Raw genomic sequence first — 10091 nt, forward strand, 5'->3', positions numbered from 1 at the left:
TAGCCCCTGGTAAGTAGTTAACTGGATAGAATACAGCTACATGCAAAAATATATATATCAAATATACATCAAAAGTAGTAATCAAAAGTAAAGGAAGAAGTTGAACAGATAATAAATGAGAAACAAGAGGAGACAACAACCATGAGATATAAGATAGTTAACATGGTTTATTGCATCGAATTCGGCGATAGAATAAAATAATAATACTTTAATCAATTCGGTGTAGGTTTGCCACCTGTCCCGGTTTTCACGTGACTGTCCCGGTTTTCCTTCTTTTTAATATTCGGTCCCGGCAAAAAAAAAATTAATTTAATGTCCTGTTTTTCACTAGGTTAGTTCAAACGACTATTTAGACTGTTTCTGCACACTTTAAATCTGTCTTTTTTTCTCGCTGTGTCCATTTTACACCCCCCGGTAACATTTTACGTTCGCCACCCCCGTCAACATTTTACACTCGCCACCCACCACCCCGTGTCATTATGTCTGTTTTGTCAGACAGGTGGTAACCCTAATTCGGTGTCGTCAGTATATGGTGTCTCAACCAAATGAAAATGCTGCTATGTGTTTCATAAACACATGTTTCACGACACCGAATTTATTAAATTATTTTTTTCTTGTTCTATCGCCAAACTCGATGTAATAAGCCATGATAACTATCTTATATCTCATGGTTGTTATTTATTATTTGTTCAACTTCTTTCTTTACTTTTGATTAGTGATGGCCGTTATCGGCGTTAACGCCGAAGTGTCATGTGACTCCAAGCGAGCTTCCAATTGGCTGGTGACGAAAAGTTGCTGAGCCAAATTGCTCAGCCGAGCGCACACGGTGAGATTTCGGGCACGCGTGCCAGAAAATATCAAACACGTTAGATAAATGTCTCACAGGCTCAAGAGGCAGAGAATTTTGTCTCAAGCGTCCGCACACGGCGAGCAACTAGCTGAGCAAACGGGCACGCGTGACCGTTTGCTCAGCTAGTTGCTCGCTGTGTGCGGGGGGCTTTAATGGTTTTTGCTGATGGATCTCCCTTTGATTTGCGTTTTCTGACAGCTGTCGGGCCCCCCTTCCTCTTAACTCGCCTGTGTGTTTCTGGTGTGGATTTTGAAGCGCATTCGCAGCCCTCTTCCTCATCAGATGCTTCTGAGTGTGTGGACTCTGCGTCTGAGCTACCGTCTTGTGAATCAACATATTCATACCAGCCCTCCTGCCTCGCGCGTACTTCGTCAAATGGTTTAATCCCTGGGGGTTTCATTGTGGATTTATCGCGTGTTCTATTGGGTTCCCCGTCGACGGCTTGGTTAACTTTTATAGTTCCCGTTTTAACATTGACCACAGGATACATTCCACCAGCCCCTCCGTGCGCTCCTCCTGCACCCTCCACTGAGGGAGCTGAGGCCTCTACGCGCTTAGGCTCATATGGCGGTGGTGCGAGATCCTCCTCTCTGTCTGTTATTTTCAGACCGCATTTTCTAGCCTGTTCCTGCATGACTCCCAGCCAGTACTGTTTGTACTGACGACTCCGCACTAGATCTTTTTCACCTTTAATAATTTTACGTGCCAAGCGTTTGCGGTTTAACATTCCTGCAGTCTTATGCGCATGTTTTAGTCGCTCTACTTTGCTGCGAGACTCCCGTATTTTATAGTCAATAATGTCCCCCAATGACACCCGGTCTTTCCCTTGCCACCTCGTTTTCGAGATCCATGATTTTAATTTTGTGGAACACTTGTTTTTTTGTTTTTTCCATTTCTTGGGATTGTCCTCAATAGGGGTGATTACCTTACTGGTCAGGGTTATCTGTTCGTCTAAAGTTTTCCACTCCCATAATCCAAAACCCCACTTTAAATCAAACTGCTGTTGGATCGTGTGCATTTCCCCACCAGGCATTGTTGATAAATCACTGATACTCGCCTTCAGTCGTCTTCAGGTTCTTGGTCCGAAATCAGGTGATTCTGGGGGTACCTCAGGTCCCCGGGACGCCTGTGACCCAGCTGACTCGAGATCGCCGCTCGGTCTTGCCGTCGCCTCGTCAGGCAAACGGGAGGGTTGCCACACCCCAGGAAACAAAGAAGACACTTGTTAGGGACTCCAACCCTGTATTTTCCTTTAAATCGTCTATTTTTATTTATTACCTTGTTACCTGTAGCCTTGATTTATCTTTTAATTTGAATCAAAACAAAATTTAATTTGGCATCGACCAAACACCATTAGTTCATCACAATTTGGTATTTATGCAAATGTGCAGAATTTTTGTTGTAACAGGTATTCTGCTTACCTTGTTTTATGCCGGCATGGATGAACCAAAGGTCTTTAGAGGACAGGCCCCTGGGTTCCCCTCCAAGAACATCGGGGTCACCAACTGTCGAGGGCTGACCACGTTCCCACCACTTCAGCCCAGCGTGTTCGTTCGATTGTAGGAGAAAACAGGAGCCACCAGCCAAATTGTTGCAATGCTATCAAAAGGCTTTATTAAAAATCAGAGATATATCTCGGGAGAATCTCAGAGACATCAACACTACCTGTGCATCAGAGAATTCTCAAAGAGTATGATTAGACGCAGTCGTTATATACTGTTTTCTCCACCCCTCCGTTCACTCTTCTATACCTTACATGGTAATGTCATCCACACGTACCACACTTCTTCTTTCTGCACCCCCAACACTTTTCCCTAATAGACTTATGGTCCCTGCCGATGGACTGATAGGCCGGAAAGAGGCCACCATTCATGAAGATGCTGTAAATTCATATTTCCTCAACGTCGGCACAATCAGGCCTACGCCTTCTGCTTTTTAGGTCTCACTCTACAGTGTGGTTTGCTCAACATCCTCTCCCTAGGGTTCACAGCTCGGACACATCTTAGACAGTGGTTACATTTTACTTCTGTATTATGTTAAAAGAATACTGTATTATGTTAAAAGAATAAACAAAGCATGTGTTAATTGCTAAGCAAAAAACCCCAAATCACAACATTAGCCTAAATTCCAGCACTTTTCAAATCTGAAACAAAAAGCAACATTAAAATTGATCAGGTAAATGTTCCTTCCCCTGTTTTTCTTTATACCAACACACATCGTTTCGGAGAACACTGCACAGAATGTGGCAAGTATAAACGCCTCCGCCGTTCACGGAAGTTTGCGTGAGGTGGGCGGAGCCACTGTGATGATGTCATTATTGTTTGTGTGGCCCTCTGACACAATTCAGGTTTCTAATGTGGCCCCTTGTAAAAATTAATTGCCCACTAATTGCCCATTAATTGCCCATTGATAACACAGACAGTAAGCAGTGAGAGGCGTGCTTCATTCAGAGAGGGAGGGGGGAGCCAGAGGCCTGGCACACAGTTTTTGTGTCAAAGTTTGCGGTGGAAGGCGAAAGCCATCTCTGACAGTCTCTGTGTGGGGGTAGGAGCAGGTAACCAAGACAACGACCTTCTGGGAGAAATTTGTTTGGGCGCCAATGCAGATAATCATGAATGAAGAATTTAGCAAGGAGCTCGTCCTTGAGTGTATGAACACACGAACTCCCCTTAAGTCAGCGGTCTCCCAAATGATCCAGCTTCATGCGTAGAGCATTGATTCCCTCCATGATCAAATCCAGCTTTTTAAAAGTCACAGTCTGTGTTTCAACAGTTCCAACAGTTCAAACAGCTCTACCCACCGCGTCAATCAAGTTGGGCAATTTTCTTTTAATTTCCCGATACACCAGGGCAACACCTAATCCAATCAGCAGAACCCCAGTGATCAAAGTTTCAAATAAGAACACATCCTCAACATCTTCCAGGGAGAGAGGCGCACGACACAAACTACGCCACGTCCCCCCTGAGCCAAACACATATCCAGATGAGGATGGTCCGTCCAGACATGTGGGTTCTCCCACACCATGACTCCACGTGGAAAAAATAATGCCAATTGCGTTGAGAGACCACCTGATCAAATCCATTTCTTTGCTAAAGTTCGAAGAACCATGTCAGGAAACTAAGACGAGACAAAGAAGCTAAGCTAGCTGAAACAGAGGGAGTGCAGGAGCAGAGATAAAGTGCGACCACTTCTCATGAAAGCCGGAAGAGAGCCCTGTTCTCCTGAATCTGTTCTCCTGGCCAGCTATGGAACTCTGAGGGCTGTACAAATTGATAATCCAAATTATGAACCCTAATGGTTTTGGTCTATGTCTGAAAGATTACTCCAAAATAAATAATCTTAACAATTTGGGGGCTTGCTTCCGGGATCTTTCTAGGTAAGTGAAACGATTAGCACTTTTTTAAAAACCAGTTAAATATTCTAAACTGTAACACAGAATAACTTCTCCAAAGTTCAAGGAGAAACCCTTCTCCTTTGAGGGTTTGTCATGTTCATGTCAGTGGCTACAATGGAGTCTGTGAGGAGACTTAATGTACACTCAGTACATGGCATAGTGTGTTGGCTCTGGGGTCATCCTGATAACATTTGCACTTGGAAGCTGGCCTCTTCTCTCAGGAAAAAAAATATATATATTTTTTTGGACCAAATGGAGACCACAACTTCAGCTGGGTATTCCCAATCTTCAGTCTCTGAAACTTCCTCCTCTGGGTTATTCTCTGGGTCATCTTTGGCCTCTGACACTTCCTCCTTTAAATCCTCCTGTCAGCCCAGCTTCTCTTCTCTTCTGATCATGGTCTTCTCCTGTCATGGTGAAATACGAGGTCCAGAGCTTCAGCTGCATTAGATCTCTTGGTCATTGTGCTGCCACAGACTGAACTGTGAGTAAGGCCTCAAAAATGTTTAACTTTTTTACTCTACTACTTATAGAGTTGTGAGAAAGTTTATAATGCTACATTTTTCTTTCTCAACTACATTTTTCTTTCGTCAACAGCAGTGGCAGCTGGCCAATATGTTCAGATATTAAAATGAGTTCATTATAAACTGTGATAGTTAGGAAATTATTTATTCACACTGTGTGTCAATAGCCATGTTTGAATTTATTAAGGTCACACTTACTCTCTGCATGTCATGAGTAACAGAGTGAGAACACAGAGTAGAGCAGCTACTATGCTAAGCACAAATAACCACACAAATGCACAATAAGAATATATGTAGAACAACTGGTTTATTTTTTTGTATTACATATACTTTTAATTTCATTGCTACATATTTGCTGCCACATTAACATTGATGTTATAATTTTCAAATGTCATTGATTTCACATATTTTAGCCTGTTATACTAATTGATCAGGCACTTAAAATAACTAATACATGGGTCATTTGTATGCAGACAAAGTGGTCAACACAATCTCAAAATAATACAAAAAGACTGCTAACACTTCACTGGTGTTTATTACACCTTACACACAAGAAGAAAGAGATCATAGAAGAAAGAAAAAGAGCATTTGAACCATAGTATCACTGCGAAATAGGTTTGCATTTTATCACAAAGCAAACAATATAAACAATCCAACAGAACAAAAACAACAATATATATATATATATATATATATATATATATATATATATATATATATATATATATATATATATATATATATATATATATAAGGTGATTTTGGTCCATTTTCTTAATAATTTACCCTGGAAAGTTACATAATACTCTCTTTAAACTAAATATGCAGAAAGTTCCTAAGTGAGTTTGCACATCAGATTGCTGAGTGGTGTTTTTCTGGATCATCTGTCATCTCTGAGATGGGTTGTGCCCTGTGTGTTAGTGGTTTCTGATCGAGACCTTTCCAGTAGATCAGCATACAAAGGAAAGGGTCTGAGACAACCCTTAAACTCATCAGACAGTTAAGCATCACATGAAATTCCCAGAAACTCCACAAACTTAGACGCAGGACAATATCTACAATATATGGGACAACTGTGATCATTACAAATACCAACACTGTATAATCTGGTTTCCTGGTATTGTAAGAGGTTTCATGAGTGTGTGGTGGAGTTCTACAAGTGACTATCCATGTTATGACTGTCAGAGCTAACAACAGTGGTAGACTCAACAAATAGAGATCATAGAATTGAAAAAGTTCACATAAGAAGGTATAAATGAACACAATGGTTGAGAGTATAATGGAGCAAGAAGGAAAGAAAACATGAGCAGAGAAGTTTTGATGTCTTATGGAGAGAACACTCTCCAGCACTACCATTATATTTAGGTGAAGACCATAGTGTCTCGCTGCTGACCATAAAAAAACAAGTTTCTGGCACATCTTGCCTGTGAACAGGCAGTTTTCATCCTGTAGCAGTATGAACACTATGTATGGATCCAGAAAGAGTTCCAACAAGTCACTAAGGATCAGTGTAATGACGAGGACTGAGATTCGACCTCCGCTCTTACGATGACGCCACAGAACACGACCAAACCACAGTAGAGCTGCCACACCTGCACATGCACCAATGATGAGGAAGGCGGACAGCCTTTTCATGCTAGCTTCTCTATTAATTGGTTGTCTATAGTTTAAGGACGGGGCATCTGGCAAAATCATGTTCAGTTGACTGGGTTGTTCTTTGTCCTATGATGATGAGATTTAGAATGTTTAAATTAAAAATAAATTTACTCCTAATTCAGCCACAATCCTTTAAAAACAAAAAGGAGGAGGTGGGATACAAAACACCAAATAGGCTGATGAAAGTAGGAAAAGGGGCAGAAGGGGTCATAATACTGTAGAATGTATGTGCACAACATAAAGCTGATAATGTCACCAAAATGGATCAGCAGTAGACATGGGAAACAAGGAAAGCCAATTATCTTTCAATTATCATAATCCTTCTAGGCTCAATCTCACACTCATCATTGTTAGAATCTATCAATTATGTAATCTCAGATAACACAGGTCAACAAAAAAAAAAAATTTACTGGTGCCCAAAATATTTTAATGAATTTGGGGTATTTTTGGGGTGCTGATTCTGAATATGCTATCAGTTTTGCCAGATTGGCTCAAGTTTTTGAGATTTTTGGTATCTTATTTATAGCACTTATATAGCATTAGCATATAGCATTTATAGCACAAGAAGAAGTTGTCGTAACGATCCAGACACATTCTGTTACATTTGTGGTGAATATACACTGCAAAAACATAGAAGAAACATAACAGACTTCATAAAAAAAGTGTATTTAGCCTATTTTGGGGTTATGCTTGGGGACCAAGACAAGTCTTGGGCACCACACATAGTGTGTTTTTTTTACACATTTCACGAAAAATCTCAAAAACTTGAGCCAATCTGGCAAAACTGATGACATATTCAGAATCAGCACCCCAAAGTTACCCTAAATTCGTTGAAATATCTTTGGCCCCAAAAATGCTGTTGACCTGTGTAATTTATTCCTATTGTTAACACAAAAAAGGATTCTAAGTTCTAAGAGTAGCAGAGTACTCTTTATGAATTCTAAGACTAGTTCTGCAAATTAGTAACACACACCATATTCATATACAGTATATATAATTATGAAACATAATTATAACTATAATATATACGAGTGCTCCTAAGTCTTTCATTGCATATAGAAAAAATAAATATACAGATTCTTATCCATTTTATATTTTCTATGTCAAAATGTGAAATGACATAATACACATATAATTTGTTCTTACCTCTGTCGTGAACAGTTTACAGAGTTAATACTGCAACAGTGAAATGTTCTTAAATGATGGAAGAGAAGACTGTCCCTCCTCCTGTCACCAAACCATCACTGCTGAAATAAAAAAAAGGGTGAATGTGGTAATGAATGTTTCCTGAACTGTGACCTTGCTATAACATATAAGTTTATAGAGCACCTTTCACTTACTGGCAAATAGATGAAATCTTACAAAACTTATGAAGATCAGCTCTGGACACTTTTTTAAACCTCTATAAGACCTGTTGAATTAAAAAGACATTTTTTAAGGAGTGAAGCATTTTAAAAGTGCTTGTTGAAATTACTGAACTAAATAGTCAAATTACATTTGTAAGAAACATCCATTCTTCAAATGAATGAGGCTGTGATATCAATGTGTATCATTTGGAAGATGATTCTTAATTAAGAAGTCTGGCTGTATCTTAAGACCATCAAATGCAGACAGAATTATAGTGTAATGTGGTAATGACTTACTTCAAGTTTGCAAATGAAGCATGTTATTACTTGTTGAAGCCACAGATGCCACAGAACAACTAAGAGAAAACCTGCTACCATAATATGCATAAAATCTGATAGAAACACCTTTTACAAAAGTCTGTGTGAAAAACAAAAGTCTGAAGTACCAGATTGCAACTTCACAAGAGGCACCCCAAACCAAGTCTCAGAGTTTTTAAAAGTGTATTCAGAGAATAGATGGCTGAAATAACATTTTACAGGAGCAAACAGAAACAGAATAGGTTTTGACCATAGTTGCCAGTGGTAAAAAAAAAGAATGTTATTATTAATAGGAATGCTAAGATCAGCAGCAATTTTTTATTAAAGCGTTTTTATTCATTTGTACTATTGCAACAAATGATACAGCCTCTGTGCCTCCTATATTAGGGCGTACTCACACTAGGGTCTGTGAACCGGCCCGGGCACGGTTCCCTGCCAAAGCACGGTTCGTTTGACTAGTGTGATCGTGTGAGGGCACGATTCACTTGGACTCGGGCTCGGTTCGCTTCTAGTATGAGTGCTATCTGTGCCTGGGCCCGCTGTATCGGTGTCTTGTGTAATTGGTTCATTTTCCCGGAACTCAAACATGACGTCAGTGATGTGACGCTCATGTTAAACAGTCATGGAGGCAAAGGGATTGTTGTGGTGTGTGGCAGAAGTTCAGTGTTTACTGGAAATTTGGGCGAACGAAAGTATACAGCAACAACTGGATACAACACACAAGAACACCGTGATTTTTGGTAAAATATCTGACCTTCTTCAAGCTCGTGGATACAAAAGGACCATAGAACAGTGTCGTGACAAGCTGAAAAAACTTCGACAATTGTTGTGTTAAATGATCGATAAATCTGTGCTTGCACCGTGTTTCTGCACTCCCAAAACGACTCAAAAATACAATAAAAAGAGAATTGGGAAGTCCATAGTGTTGTATGAGCACGCTTTTTTTCCAAATAAAGTCGCGTTGTGATAACGTAAGTGTGCTTGGGCGCGGCTTGATAAAGGCTGTGTGAGTGCAGGCCAGAGGGGGAGTGGGGATAACCGGGCCCCAGCACGGAACCAGCAAACCGTGCCTAGTGTGAGTACACCCTTAAACGACATATTAGCTATATTTTTAATCTTACTAATGTCTTATTAATCTACTGTCTCAATAATATTCATTTGTTATTAGCCTAGCAAAATGTTTGACTGCATAGATAATTGTGATTTTACTAAAAGTTGTCCACATGGGCCCCACATGTGATTTATCTGAGCAGGGTTTGATCTGGGCAGTATGGGTATTATCTGGGAATGGGCTTTGAGTGGGCTTTTTGAAGGGTTCCATTTGGGCCCCAGTTGAGTTACATTTGTGGGCCACACTGGGGTTATAAATCCTGGCCCCAGCTGGGTTATAGTTGCAGGCCCCAGTCGGTTCCACATGGACATTATTTTTAAAACATATCCAAGTTTTTTTTATTCAAGCTACAAAACAGACATATTTACACAGTGCATAGTTTTATACCTCAGCTCAAGCAAAAGAATGGCAGAACTGCATATTTCTCTGGCTCACAAACAAATGAATTGCATGCCGTTTCAGTTTAACCTGTGAAGCAATTTTAATAACTAAATTCATTCAAAATGTTAAAGTTAACAAAAAAACAAAGTTAATGTACCGGCCTCTGATTTGTGGAATAAACCATTGGCCCAATACCCCTCACCTCCACTTGTGCGCCCCCAACCCCACGAAAGTCTAGAAGGTTCTCCCGCTGTGACAGAAAGTAAGATTTTTTTAATGGCTTTGGAGACATCACACACAGACGTAAGTTTCTGTTCCAGTTTCTGTATTTTTGCTATCTATGTGTACAAGAACAAATTTACAAATATAGCCACAAGCGGCGATTGGCGGGTTCACACACAAATAGGCATTTTGGCCTCAATAGGCAAAAGGAAGCCCAAAAGGTCCTTTAGACCTAAAAGTGAAAAGAAGCTGTTTGGGTTTGGCCAGTGTGTGCTCTACAGATAGTGTG

The sequence above is a fragment of the Brachyhypopomus gauderio genome, chromosome 1 (assembly GCF_052324685.1).
Source record: "Brachyhypopomus gauderio isolate BG-103 chromosome 1, BGAUD_0.2, whole genome shotgun sequence".
NCBI classification, from domain to species: domain Eukaryota; kingdom Metazoa; phylum Chordata; class Actinopteri; order Gymnotiformes; family Hypopomidae; genus Brachyhypopomus; species Brachyhypopomus gauderio.